This window comes from Lissotriton helveticus, chromosome 12, assembly GCF_964261635.1.
Source record: "Lissotriton helveticus chromosome 12, aLisHel1.1, whole genome shotgun sequence".
Classification (NCBI taxonomy): Eukaryota; Metazoa; Chordata; class Amphibia; order Caudata; family Salamandridae; genus Lissotriton; species Lissotriton helveticus.
This window is the reverse complement of record NC_136073.1, coordinates 158,942,421-158,957,881: the sequence shown is the minus strand read 5'-3', so window position 1 is coordinate 158,957,881 and position 15,461 is coordinate 158,942,421. Positions and strand designations below refer to the sequence as shown.

At 41.6% G+C, this 15,461-nt stretch overlaps 1 protein-coding gene across 1 annotated transcript in view; it reads left to right on the top strand.

The window, feature by feature from the left end:
* The first annotated feature begins 1,056 nt into the window (after positions 1-1,056).
* The window catches only part of LOC144797846 (vomeronasal type-2 receptor 26-like), a 34,723-nt gene continuing 20,318 nt past the window's right edge, over positions 1,057-15,461 (top strand). Inside the window, exons 1-2 of the mRNA XM_078668654.1 lie at positions 1,057-1,106; positions 5,090-5,160. The gene's annotated coding sequence lies outside the window, so the exon portion shown is untranslated. The remainder of the gene's footprint in view (positions 1,107-5,089; positions 5,161-15,461) is intronic.

The window sequence follows — 15,461 nt, the reverse complement described above, 5'->3', positions numbered from 1 at the left end:
TTTATTTAAATTATAAAACACTAATACATGACAAATGAAGGTAATGAATGGGCACAAAGCATAGGCAAACAAAAACAAAATAAAGCAATACAATCCTGGATTATCGAGAGCGTTGCAACACCATATTGAAGTCCAATAATGACAATGTTGTGGCAATACATGGTAATAATGAAAAAGGAACAAAAGTTGAAGAAATAATGACACAAAATCAATAATTGTTAGCTTAGGTTCGAACATCTGTCCAGTACGAGATACTGAGCAGTAGTGTGCACAACATTACAAATACTCATAGCAATCAGGTGACGTTACTACGGCAATGACAACTGTATTAGCAAGTAGTAGTCAGTATCACGTTCCTCTGTTACAGAAACTGGGTAAGGTCAACCCACCCCAGTCGGAGTGATGTTAGATTGTGTCCGGGGTTCCTGTGCTATTAGCTGTCTGGAAATGTAAGCGCGATAGGGTTCCCATATATCAACCGGTCTGGAGGTGGGGGGGAGAAGGGTGCTGTACTCTACACTGTTGACATTACAGAATGCTAAACTATTTAGCCACGCTCGGAGAGAGGGGACCATCCCAGCACTCTCCTATTGTTTGACCATTTACTATTTTTTTGATTCACTAATTATGAATTCTGAGTGATTCATATACTTACATTTTAAACTAACAACACGTACTTTATGAGTTATTTTTCTTCTATTTTTCTTTTATTCTATCACTTGCATTTTTTCTGCATATTATGAGTATTACTATTATGGTCAAGGTTATTCTCGTTCTGGATTTAGATTTTTGAGATGACATACTCATTATCCCCGTTTTGGACGGTTTCCAGGATTATATAACCATTACTCGACATCTTCAGTAGTTCTGTTTAGTTTCTCTTAATAATTACTAGCGCTCTTCTTCTTTAGTTAGGCCAGCTCAATATGGCCGCCAATACCATTTATTTCTCTGAGCATTTGTCTCACCAAAGATGGCCGATTTGTTTTCATCGTAGTCCTCTTTCGAGCTTCCCAAGATTACTACAATAAATATTCCCGGCACGAACCCTTCCGTTTTCCGGGGTCAGAACCGCTAACGGGAAGACGCTGTTACTATTTGTCCAGGTAATCAACACTCTTACGAATTACCTATCTTAAAACTCTTCGTTACTTATGCCCGTCAGTTTCTGACAGTCATTTTGCATTGTGCTCGATTTTTACAGAGGACAACTTTCTGCCCACCGAGTCAGTTTACTCTTCGTCGACAGGCTTTTGTGACAATCCAGGTACTTCAGTCTCATTATGTTCACGTTGCATTGTGACTCTCATTCGTTTTTAGGTCGAGCAGACGTACTCTCAATGCGTGAGCATTGAGAGAGTCTGCTTCAGACCTAATGTTGCCCGTTATTGGGAGAGTGGACACCAATCTGACACGAGCGTTTCCTTCGCGGTTTTCACCGCGGGAGCGCGCGTCTCACCCGCGCATGCGCAGAGTAACTCAGCATATTTTTTTTTTATTTTTTTTTATTTCCCAGCCCCGAACCGAATCAGGTATCAGAGCGCTTCACATATAGGCAGCCCCCACCCCTCTGCATGCGCACACACAGGCGAGCGCATGCACACGCAGGCACACGGCAGACACTCGCTCACACACACCCCCCTCCCCCACAGTCACACACACGCACTCCAGACACATACACACGCGCGTGACCCCCATCCCCACCACTTACCGGGCTCTTTCGGCGTGTTCAGTGTCTCATCGCTCCACTTCTTCCTCGGCGGCGGCGGCTGTGGCGGCGGGCGGGACTTCCTGCTGGATTGCAGGCCCCGCCCCCGTCTCAGGCAAAAGTGCCTGACTTCCGTTTTTTTTAAACTGTGGCTCTCTATAACGGAAGGATAAACCCTGTGCCATATAGCATGCGCGTGAATGGACACTCACTGATCAACAGCACATGCGCTTTGATTGCAGAGAAACATGGGTAATATTGATCCCTGAGGGACAACGCAGCTAGATTTTTTAATGAGGGCGTCAAATGAGAAGGTTTTACGTTTTCGGCGATATACCGGTTTCCAGTCAACACAGAGCACACACTCGAGTACTCACTGTGTTGTCTGTGTTGATATCGGCATACCGCCGAGAATGTCAAACCTTTTAAACTATTTGAAGCCCTCGTCTAAAAAGGTCTCTTACATTTAGTGCCTTTAAGAGAATCGCCTGATTATCCATCAGTTGGCTCGAAGTATTCATTTTGTGCGTGTGTGAATATTCGTCAGAGCACACGCGCCTTCTAAGTATGTTTCGAGGGCGCCCAGTATTTCCATATTCTGCACGTCGGTGACGTCATGCTCTGGCGAGTGTAAAGGGAGAACCCCTTCGATGCACCGACTGGTGTCTGCTCATGTCACAGCTGTGGCACTTATCGGGCACGGCGTTCGTGTGGAACAGCTGGCGACCCAGATAAAGGCCCGGGGGAGACCCTTTCCACTCTCCTGCATCTGCAGAGATAACTCCCGCTTTCCATTGCGCTGGTGGAAGACTCGAGAAAACTGCGGGCCGCACGAACACGGTGGCACTAGGATTTGAGAGATTTGAGTACAACACTACACACTCTGATGTTTAGTGCCTGTTTGGGGTGAGGCACTTCAAGACGCGCAGTATACCTAATCTGAATGCATGCACTTGGCTTGGTGAATTTTATCCAGCACAGCCAAACTTTCCTTGTATGTTCTAAACGACTGCACTCTTGTCGACCACTTCTGGCTTATATAGCACTTGAGTTTGCAACACGTTTAATTTTCAGAAAGTTTAAACAAAAGGATATTTTGGATCTGAAAGACTACCTAACCTCGCGTCGAAAAACAGGTTGTTTTTTTAAGACAAGGCAGGACGGTGTGTGCACGAGTTGCAAGTGAGTCGCAGTGGAATCTTCTGAAATAGGCTTAAAAATGTACTTACAATTTAGCGTTCACTCCCGTCCAAAATTGCCTCCGCTTTTAAATAAATCAATGGAGAAAATACATTTCCCGATTTTTTTAATCCCATTTTCATGTTCTAATCTAAAACGTTGCTTGTATGAAACCCATGAAGTCACTGTTTCGTGTCTGCTCTCAATTACTTGCTCACTAATAAATATACCCTTGGGCGCTCGCTGCATATATCTCCTACCGGCACCACCTAATAGCATCCCGGGGCGATATCTGGTTCTCTCGCTAAGCCGTTGCTGCTGCTCTTTTCACTTTACTAACAAAATACATCCGGCGCCACGCACGTCACTGCTGACAGCGTGATGAACTCAAAGAAACATCATTGCTAAGGAAACCCTTGCTCTTCTGCTCACATTCACCTGCTTGTCATCCACCCTTTTGCCACGTTGCCCTTTTCTCCTGATTCAGCATTTCCGTTCAACCACACACACACACCCCACACACACCCCCACCCACCCACACACACAACCCCCCACACACAGCCCCCCCACACACAGCCCCCCCACACACAACCCCCCCACACACAACCGCCACACAAACAACCCCCCCACACACAACCCCCCACACAAACAACCCCTCACCCACACCCCACACCCCCCACCCCACACACACCCCAACCACACCCTCACCACACCCCCCCACACACACAACCCACAACCACACACATAACCCCAAACACACACAATCCCATACAGTTACAACCCCCCCCACACACAACCCCCACACACACACACAAACAACTACACCAACACACAACTACACACACACAACCACACACACACACACACACCCACACACACACAACCACACAACCACAAGCACACACACACAACCACACTCTACCACACACAACCACACTCAACCACACACAACACAAACACAACACACAACCACACACAACCACACACAACCCCAAACACAACCCCAAACATAACACACACAACCCCACACACAACCACACACACACAACCACAACCACACAACCACACACAACACACACAACCACAACCACACAACCACACACAACCATCTATCTATTTATCTATCGCCCTCACTCTATCTATCTATCCTATCTATCTATTGCCCTCACTCTATCTATCGCCCTCACTCGATCTATCTATCTATCTATTGCCCCCACTCTATCTATCTATCTATCTATCGCCCTCACTCTATCGCCCTCACCCTATCTATCTATCGCCCTCACTCTATCTCTCTATCTATCTATCGCCCTCACTCTATCTATCTATTGCCCTCACTCTATCTATCTATCTATTGCCCTCACACTATATCTATCCATCTATCTATCCATCCATCTATCTATCCATCTATCTATCTCTTTAACCATCTATCCATCTATCCATCTATCTATCCATCGCCCTCACTCTATCTATCGCCCTCACTCTATCCCCCCTCACTCTATCTATCGCCCCTCACTCTATCTATCACCCCTCACTCTATCTATCACCCCTCACTCTATCAATCTATCTATCTATCACCCTCACTCTATCTATCGCCCCTCACTCTATCACCACAGCACCACTCAGCACCACCACTGCACCACTCAGCACCACCACTGCACCACTCAGCACCACCACAGCACCACTCAGCACCATCACAGCATCACTCAGCACCACCACAGCACCACCACAGCATCACTCAGCACCACCACCGCACCACTCAGCACCACCACAGCATCACTCAGCAGCACCACAGCACCACTCAGTACCACCACAGCATCACGGTTATAGGTGTCACATTTGCGAAAGTTAACTATTGGCATTGTAAATGACAAAGCTATTAATTTAGCTATTTTCAAAACCAACACATAAATAAAAAAATTGTCATTTACAAGACCAATAGCTCAACCTTTCCTAATGCGAGACCTATTGCATTGCAAATGCTTGTTGTATTATGACGACGTAAAAGCTTTATACCGATAGTGTTTCTTTGTGTTTATTTCAGGATCTTTATTGATTACTATTTAATAGTCCACGCATTCTGTTCTGCTTCATGCAGGTATGCCTAACACATTGCTTCAGTTACTACGAGCGCTACAGCGTTGAGCTTTTCCTTTGAATCTCTTCATGGTAGTATACTTACATGGTAGTTTCTCTCACTTTCAGTTACTTGCGATATAAAAAACAGAGGCCTTTCCACGACTGTAGTTCAGGTAGAACCTTAACCCGAACTGTTGGTAAGCCCTTTCATCTATGTGTTTTTATATGGTCAGCTTATCTAATTCACATCAGCAACTAACAACTGCATTTAAAATTTTGCATGTCACTATTAAGGTCACATTCGTAGCACAATTTTTTTTTAATCACGTCATGAAATCTGAAAATACAGATTGTCGATCCTCTTTGTTTGATATCAAAAAATTTCACAAAGTACTGATATGAACTTTTTTACATTACAGTTCCCCTGAAGAAGAGATCCCTTGATCTCGAAATGCATTGGGATTTACAACAGCATCATGTTATTGATGTAAAATGAAAATATATGTTATGATTATTGTCAATTGTTATGAACTAATTTGCATGTGGATATAAACAATTGTAAAATTTAAAATGTCTTTTGTTCACACAAATAAATGCTAAAAAATTTTGACAGTAAAAAGATAAAGGTTGACATAGAATATTTACTTGTACGTAAAACATTATACCCAAAGTTAAAATTTAGTAGCGAACCCTAAGGGTTAGCATTTGCAGTGCAGGAAGGGTCTGGAGACAACTCATCACCTATTTCGCTTCTTAATTTGGTTCAGACATGTGCTTAATTTAATATTTAGTCGGCCTACATAGACATCCTACGTAATTCATTTCTTGTACTATATTGGCTGGTCTGGCCAGTATCGGATTGTAAATGCCGGCTCAACAGCCTACTGGGCTCTTGATCAGTCCTGTAGTTGTTAATTCACTTATGCGCAAACGACCCACAAATAATGAAGAAATTCCATTTTGGATTGACCAGAAAATAGATCATCTTAATGCTGTTTTTCCACTTATGGCACCACAAGACAAGCACAAAATTCTTACTATATGCTTTCCTAATGATCTGGTTCCCACTATCACTAACTGCAACACTAGGGGACTATTTTTGCCACCGTTTACACTCTTTGTCATGGCATTTCCTCAATGGCCGTTCTACTGAACATCCTCAAATAAATAAAGAATGAACATGGGGTTGACCCTGCCCCCGATTTGGGGATGAAACTTGTGGGAAATTTCCCCCTTGTCTCTGAAATGATTTTTTCTAATGTTAAAGGTAAAGCAGCGTCCTTGGCCATACGCCAGCAACTCACCATTGTAGTTTGCAGACCTCAAACAAAAGTTGCCTCTTATTATTGCGAAAGTATAAACGTTTTTGGGATGCAATAGTTTGGGTACCAGACCTACAGTTCCACCTCTTGGAAAGCCTGGTTCTGATAAGGATTCCAGGCCGGCACGATTTTGCCTAAGAAACAAAGGGACAAAACAAAACAACATAAGCCTAGAAATCGCAGAGGTACTCCGCCCCCTGAAAATTCTGAAAGATTATAAGGTTTTCGTGATACCAGCAAAATAAAAACTCCTGATAGGTATCAGATTCCTGACACCCGTTCTCCTTGTTCCTTTCAGGAATCATTGAAACATCAGTACAATAGATGAGGGTGATCTGATCGCAGGCAAGCAGAGTATGTGCAACTGAAAAGGGAGACACAACGCTCATCTGACGTGAAAATAAAGACAGAGGATAGACCTGCTCCTCATAAAGCCTCTTTTCAGAAAAAGAAAGTTGCAGCATTAACAGCTAAATATTCAACAGATGATGAGAACCCTCCGTCCGAACAGGAGTTGGGCGGCGACTCTCCTTGACAGCACGGCAGAGGTCACCATAGTATGCCAGATTCTTTGACAATTTATGGTGGAGAAGGCAATTGAAACATTCATTACAGTTGAAACCGTTGACACCCGTATGGCCTCACCGGACAAATTATATCACTTGGATTCTCAAATTGAAGGTGTCATTAAAGGCACCATTAACGCAATCTTCTGGGGCAATTTAACTACTTCTTATGATTTTCTCACACCATGTCCCTGACAAAGTGAAACAGGCTTATGCTTCTGAATGGACCCTTGCATTGGCCCCTGCTCTTTATCGTAATTATACAGGTTGGGATATGGATTCTTCCAATCATGTTATTAACCTGAACATTCTCATCGCATAGTCTTAGATTACAGACATTTGAATAGTCATACTCACACATTTGCAGAGTAAAATTCCCATAGTAACGCACTGATTAACAACATCGTCCATAAAAAATATAAAACCAGCTTCGATACTTTCAATGCTTTTTCAGTCACAATCTGGCCCCAGAGAGCCGTGACTAGTCTACATTTAGCGCCCTCTTTTTTTAGATGTGCTATGTCTGACTTCCTGTGGGCTATAAAAACAGCCTAGGTGTTTTTGTTGGGCGAATTATGTCGATTGTTCATGATATTGATGGTGTATAGACAGAATATCAAGTTTTAAATATGGACATACACAAATATCAAGTTGGAAATATCGTGATACAGAAATATCGACAGCAAGAATATTGTGGGCAAGAATATTGACTTTAAGGTAAAAAATATTATTTTGAAAATATCGTAGTTAGTAATATTGTATGCAAAAATTTAGGGGCCGATTCCGATCTCGGTCGGAAGGGCACCGAATCGGGTTCGGCATTAGCAGATCCGATTCGGAGGCTGTATTTCCCTCCGAGTCGTACACAGGTCTGGACGTCGAAGTATGATGCGAACAATCACGAAATCTCCGTCCAAATCGTTTCCGGGTCCGAACCGCTCCATACGACTCGGTGACAAGCAAACCGTGGCGCGCAATGGAGACGTTTCACGACCGAGCTAGTGCGATGCTCGAAACGGATAGCCGGATCGAGTCAGAGCGTTCGGCTCGCAATAGCTCCCGGAGTTGGACTTCGGGGGTCCACGTCGGACCCCCTGTTACCCGCAGCCGTACGACTCAGACACAGGGGGAGAACCATAGCTCTCCCCAACACAGGCATTTACGGTGCTGGTGGCACTGACGGGTACCGACTGTAGGGGACTCACTTGTCCGCGACATACCCATTCAGTCAATGGGAACCCATGTACGCATGCCCATGTACGCATCGTACGACCGGCTCCATTGAGTTTTATGGGAGTCCGACCAAACTGACTCCCACAGCATACGGCCGCATCGTACTCGCTCGGTCGTACTGCAGGAGTCCGGATAGGTCAGAAAACACCCCGGATCCGGCTCGGTCAGAGTGCTTACTGACCCAGATCCGAATCAGCCCCATAGTTGTTTAACATATAGATTTTTAAGTTAGTGTTATGTCTTTTAGTTTGTATTTATAAAGTTTATGATTTATTTGTTTTATAAGTATTGCTTTTTTAAAAATATATGTGTTACATTTTTAGTAGTTATTAATGGTATGTTAACAAAATTTGGTGTTTTTTAGTTCTGTAGCGGGTTGTGGGTTCATAGGGTAAGAGGGTAATAGGGTAGGAAGTAATTTAATTATAATAAACTAATTTATATTTTGTATTTATTTGATTTAGATTTTATAGTGTTAATAGTGGGAATAAGGTTTTTATTAGTTGATTATTTATTGGTTGTAAATGTTTTGTTAATTAATTGGTAATTATGTTAATTGTGTGTATTTTTTTTAGGAGCGGGTTGTGGGTGTATAGAGGAATAGGGGTAATAAATTAATTAATATTTTTTATTTATTCGTATTTATATAATTTAGATTTTTATAGTGTTAAGTGTGTGACTAAATGTATTAATAGTAAATTAATAATTGGTTGTTAATAGCTACTAATTAACTAATTGATAATTATGTTAATTGTTTTTTTTGGAGCGGTTTGTGGGTTTATGGGGGATAGGACGGGAAGTAATTTAATTGTAATCACGTTAATACTATTTTTATTGTATTAATATGTATTTAATTTACATTTTATAATAGTTGTGAGAATTAATTTATTATGAAATATTAATTAATGAGTTGTTAATTATTATTAATTAATTGGTAAATATGTGGATTGTGTCATTTTTGTAGGAGCCGGTTGTGGGTTTATAGGGGAATAGGGTGGGAAGAAATGTATTTATAATTAATTGATAATTAAGGGTAATGAATTAATGAAAAAATAAATATGGCAATTGTGGAAATAATTTGAGATATGAGTTGTGGGGTTTATAGTGGTAAAGGTTGGGAAGTAAATTATTTTAAATTGATTATTAAGTTGTTAATTGATAATAATTTAATATTTTAAAATTAGTTATGGAAATTGTGTAATGATTTTTAGGTGCATGTTGTGGTGTTTATTGGGTCAGAGGATGGAAAGTATTTTATGTTTCATTAACTAATAATTAGTTGCTCATTAATATTCATTCATTAGTTGATAAAGATTTATGGTAATTGTTTTTTTTTAGTATGGGTTTTGGTTTTATAGGGGGAACTGTTGGTGAGTAAATTACTTTGTATATGTTTTAATTTGTTTATTTAATTAATAATATTTATTTATTTGATAATTAATTATGTTAATTATGGAGGCCATTTTTATAGAAATTCAGAAATTTGTTGTGAAGTGTGTGGTGTTATAGGGTAGGAAATAAAAATATATTACATTTATGTAACAATTAATGTTTTTGTTTATAATTAATTTCTATTAAATATAGTTATTTGTAAATGTTTTTTAATTTTATTTAAATTATTGTTTGTAGGTATTTTCTTAACATTGCAATATGTTTCTATCTTTTGTAATTTTAAATATTTTTATATATGTTTTCTTGACTTCAGTGGAAATATAAATTTTTACCCTTCAGCTATCCAACACATGTCCTACTATTGCATTCACTGTAGTGAGAATAGTAATTTTATACCTCGGCTATCCAACACTTTCCCTACTGGTGCAGTCACTGGAGTCGGAATAGTAATTTCTTCCCCTCAGCTATCCAACACTTTCCCTACTGTTGCTCTCACTGGAGTGGGAATAGTAACTTTTACCCCTCCTCTATCCAACACTCTCCCTACTGTTGCACTCACTGGAGTGGGAATAGTAACTTTTACCCCTCCTCTATCCAACACTTTCCCTACTGTTGCACTCACTGGAGTGGGAATAGTAGTTTTTACCTCTCAGCTATCCAACACTTTCCCTACTGTTGCACTCACTGGAGTTTGGAATAGTAATAGTTTACCCTTCCGATATCCAACACTTTCCCTACTGTTGCAGTAATTGGAGAGGGATTATTAATTTTTACCCCTCCGCTATCCAACACTTTCCCTACTGTTGCACTCATTGGAGTGGGAATAGTAATTTTGACCCCTCCAACAGTTTCCCTACTGTTGCACTCAATGGAGTGCAAAATGTAAGTTTAAAAATTATTAAATATTGTAATGTTTTAATTTATAATATGTTTTTTTATTAGATGTTATGTTATAGGTGTGTGTGTATATATATATATATATATATATATATATATATATATATATATATATATACTTGTAACTTTTTATATATTTATAGCATTATAAAATAAATTAAAATTATAAGTTTATTAATTGTTATAAAGTAAATATATATATATATATATATATTACATTTTATATATGTATGTTTCAAATATTTAAATTACATTTATGTATTATGTTTGTTAAAATGCGTATTACATCTAAATAATTTTGTTAAAGTTAATTTTATTAATTAATTTATATATAAAAAACTATATTTTGAACATCAATATTTTTTACATCAATATTATTTTTTCGATGTTTTTGTACTTTACATTATAAAGATAGGATCTCAATAATTTTGACATCGATGGGAACCTGAGCCTTGCACTGACCTGGGAGGTCACTTTTGGGGGTTGAGGACAGCTGCAGACCGAGCGCTGCTCCTCCGAGAAACCGGACCTTGTTGCCAGCCTGTATTCCGATCACCGCGGCGAGGCGGTAGATCAGAAACTACATTACCCAGCACCCTTAGCGCCCAGGAAGGCGCGCATCCAGCATCCTGCCCCGCCCCCGGAGGTGCGCTTAAGGACAGCGCGAGCCCCGGGGGAGCGGGGAACCTGAGCCTTGCACTGACCTGGGAGGTCACTTTTGGGGGTTGAGGACAGCTGCAGACCGAGCGCTGCTCCTCCGAGAAACCGGACCTTGTTGCCAGCCTGCATTCCGATCACCGCGGCGAGGCGGTAGATCAGAAACTACATTACCCAGCACCCTTAGCGCCCAGAAAGGCGCGCATCCAGCATCCTGCCCCGCCCCCGGAGGTGCGCTTAAGGACAGCGCGAGCCCCCGCGTCGCGGGACCGCGCGCGGGCTAAGCCCGGGCAAAGGGCGGGCCCTCTGTGGCCCTCAGAGGCACGAATAGGTCGGGTCGGGCCACCCCACTTGGCTGCTACGAGGTTGGAGGTATTTTATTAATTTTTCTATAAACTCTGACATTGTACTGTGTTACCATCATGTCCATATGGGAGGAGCTGAACGCCCTGTGTGGTACGAAATACTCCCAGATTGTATCTACCCCCCCTACAGTGGGTAGACATGCTGATGACTTAAACAACGAAGACAATGAGAATATTGACAAAATGTGCACTAGTCCCTCACCAAAACCCTCCTACCCATCAATAATACCGCCAACTGAGGAGGCGAACAAAACACCTGTCCCAGTATCACCACTTCAATTGACTCTACTGGCACAGATTGAGCAACTGTTCACAACTGCACTATCACCCCTGATCACTAAAATCAATAATTTGGGAGATAGGCTGACCAGCATCGAAAATAAATTATTAAGGAACCATATCTCAACGGAAACAACAGCCACACCCATTGACCCAACTCTTCTCAGTAACATTGACAATTCCAAATCTACGACACTTACGACAGCTCGAACTCCTGAACCCCTTATCTCTCTACCTAATTCAAGAGGACGGAACATTATTTCTAACCCCATACCTGTACCCCACAGAGCTCCTAGGCTTGTACATAAAAGCAAGAATTGGATCAATTTACCGCCAGAAGCTGCCCCTTACGTGTCTGTTCTTTCTGGGGTCCCTGCACCTAATCAGGGTAAATTTGAAACTCACCAGGACTTGTTAAATAAAACCATCTCCTGGCTTCAACAACACAGACCTTTGCCACCTGCTCTAGATGGCGGCATCTTGAGAGTTAGGAGGGTGGGGTGGCTTGGTACGTCACCCAAAGACATCCCGGGCGACCTTGTTCTAATTAAATTCAAGACTTCGAACACTGTCCCCTATTTGCGATCCTCCCAACCTAAAGAGGGAGATGGCCCCATTCGCATCTGGGACTTGTACGATTTTTACCCCGGCCCCCGACCCCATCCGTCCCTAAGGCAAACGACATGGAACCACAATTCTTGGTAAAAGGGGATGTCATGTACCCAGCGCTACCAACACACTACCCCTTTTCCTGATGCTTGCATGCACCTTTTTATATAGCTGAATGGACAAACTAATTTTACTTTGTTTTTAATAGTTGGTTTTTCTTTTTATCTTGCTAATGATTTGTCGAGTCATTTATACATGTTTTGTATTTCTTTGCTGCTTTTATGGTTTCAAACAAAAACCGAATAAAGCTTATTTGATTTGATTTGATTTGACATCGATATTTATGTGTTGATATTTGTGTATGGAGATTTTTTTGTAATCAATATTATGTCAGTGATCCGATATTGACAAGACACTTTGTGCTACGTAGATGATATCTCCTTGATGGACGAATAATTGAACCCCCATTTGGCGAGAGTGGATTTTATTTTTTTGCAATTCACTGAACTTGATTACAAATTTAACTTCAAAAAGTCTTATATCACTTTTCTTAGTGCCCTTTTCTTAGAATATGAACTTACCAATAAGGCTTGCCCTCTCATTTCCTGGAAAAGTGTGTACAGTTACAGTCTCTGAACACACTTAAAAAATTGCAGTCTCTGCTATGATTCTTGAATTTTCGAAGGACAAACATACCTGATTATGCACAATGTATTAAGCCACTTTATGACTTAATCTGCCCAGATTTTTCTGCTTCGGTTCATGCTGGATGTCGGAACACACTGCAACTCTCAGATCTTTCCAGTCTGATTTGCTTGAATTGCACAGTTACATACATGCGTAAACACTACAATAATCCTCAGTATTTTAGCGGGTGGATTTACATATGTCACCTTTAATGAAGGTCAAACAGTTCCCATTTCATGTGCATTTGTATTCACCTGTTGAAATGCATTTTGCTTCCACTGAAAAAAATCAGACTACTGTAAAGATACCCATTTTGAAGGAACAACCACTTGCTCAAAGTAAACAAATTATAGTTGTTTCACCTGTGTTCCGCCATGGAGGCAGCAACGAACGCCAGTGTTCCAAATTCCAAAGCACACCATCCTCATTGAATGCAATGAGCTACATCCTTTAGAGCCATGAATGTAGACTTCGTCTTTGACCTAGCTTTACAAACCCAAGAGTTTTGAGAATACTAACATGTTTATTCATTGCGTTCTTCAATTCTGCCTTTTGACCAATATAGGTCCGTCATTTATAATGGTGGATCTGCACAACTGGCTATAGGTTCTAAGCAGCAATATTCTGCAGCATGAACCAACATTCTTGGTGATATCTCCTACGGACTTTTTCACCCGCATATTACTCGCACACAGTCTCTTGGCGCCTGCACTGCGCAATTTGCTGAGTTGAAGGCTTTACGTCTTGCACGTGAAAATGCGGATTTGAAATTCCCCGCGCTTATTGTGTGTGATTTGTATTAATGCGTACAATCTTTTAATGATAATTTAAATTTTTGGAAACACATTGATTGCAGAGATTCCAAGAGTAGCCCAATCAAGCATGATTTGCATTGGGTTAAAGTGGCTGATCCTAAGGAAAGGTTGCCACGGACTCATGTTATGCATATACCGGTCCATACATGTGTTTGAGCATACACTGTAGGGAATTCTATGGATGATGAAGCTGCCAAATATGCAGTTGCCACAGCTAAAATAGCAGTGATAGCTCACTCTAAGATTCATATCATCTATACTAATATAATAAAGAGAGAGCCCAAACCTTTGAGGCGGTAATCTCAAGAACCGCAGCACCAATCACAACACCCAATACAGCGTTGGAAAGGGCAGTTGCAGCAGAAGGACATAGGCTATGCAGACGCCCACCATATACATTTAAAAGGTAAAAGAACCGTGCCGGCAAAGTAGTCCCTAGTGGGCGTGTCTGCGTTGTGCTGTTGGCGTGTGCTGGGGGTGTGACAAACGCTGGGGGCGTGTGGTACGTTCCACCCTTCATGCCATGTCTCATATTGTGTGCTGTGGGCATGTGCTGGGGGCGTGGGCGTGTGTGGGGCACGGGATTACGGGAAAAAAAGCGAGCGTTGTGCCCAATATTTAATTGTTTTTTCTTCCCAGGTTCTGTACATTCCAGCTCCGGGTGTCCACCCTGTTCTCTTTAAAGACCCCTGCACCCCATAATCATAACCCACCGTTACTCCTTAAAATACCCCAACACCCTTAAACACTAACCCATCTTAACCCTATAAATATACCCTGTACCCCAAAACCCAAACCTATCCCTAAACCATAAAATACCCCTGTACCCTAACACCCAAACCTAGCCCTGAACCCTATAAATACCCCTGTACCTCAAAACCCAAACCTACCCCTGAACCCTAAAAATACCCCTGTACCCCAAAACCAGAACCTAGCCCTGAACCCTAAAAATACCCCTGTACCCCAAAACCCAAACCTACCCCTGAACAATAAAATACCCCTGTACCCCAAAACCCAAACCTAGCCCTGCACCCTTAAAATACCCCTGTACCCCAAAACCCAAACCTACCCCTGAACCCTAAAAATACACCTGTACCCCAAAACCCAAACCTAGCCCTGAACCATAAAAATAACCCTGTACCCTAAAACATAAACCTACCCCTGAACTCTAAAATACCCCTGTACCCCAAACCCAAACCTAGCCCTGAACCCTAAAAATACCCCTGTACCCAGAAACCCAAACCTAGCCCTGAACCCTTAAAATACCCCTGTACCCCAAAACCCAAACCTACCAGTGAACCCTAAAAATACCCCTATACCCCAAAACCCAAACCTAGCCCTGAACCTTAAAAATACCCCTGTACCCCAAAACCCCTACCTATCCCTAAACCCTAAAACTACCCCTGTACCCCATAACCCAAAACTATATCTGAACCCTTAAAATACCCAAACACCCCAAAACATATACCTCAGTAGCCCAAAACATATACCCCTATACCCATACTTACCTTATCCAAACATAAAAAAAAACATGCATTTACCATTCATGCATTTACAACGTATTTCGTTGTAAATGTATGCGTGGTAAAAGCATATAAAATGTAATGCCATGCGTTATAATGGCATTGGGGAGTCATGGTACTTTCGTAATGAAAGTATGCGGAGTGATGGTATGC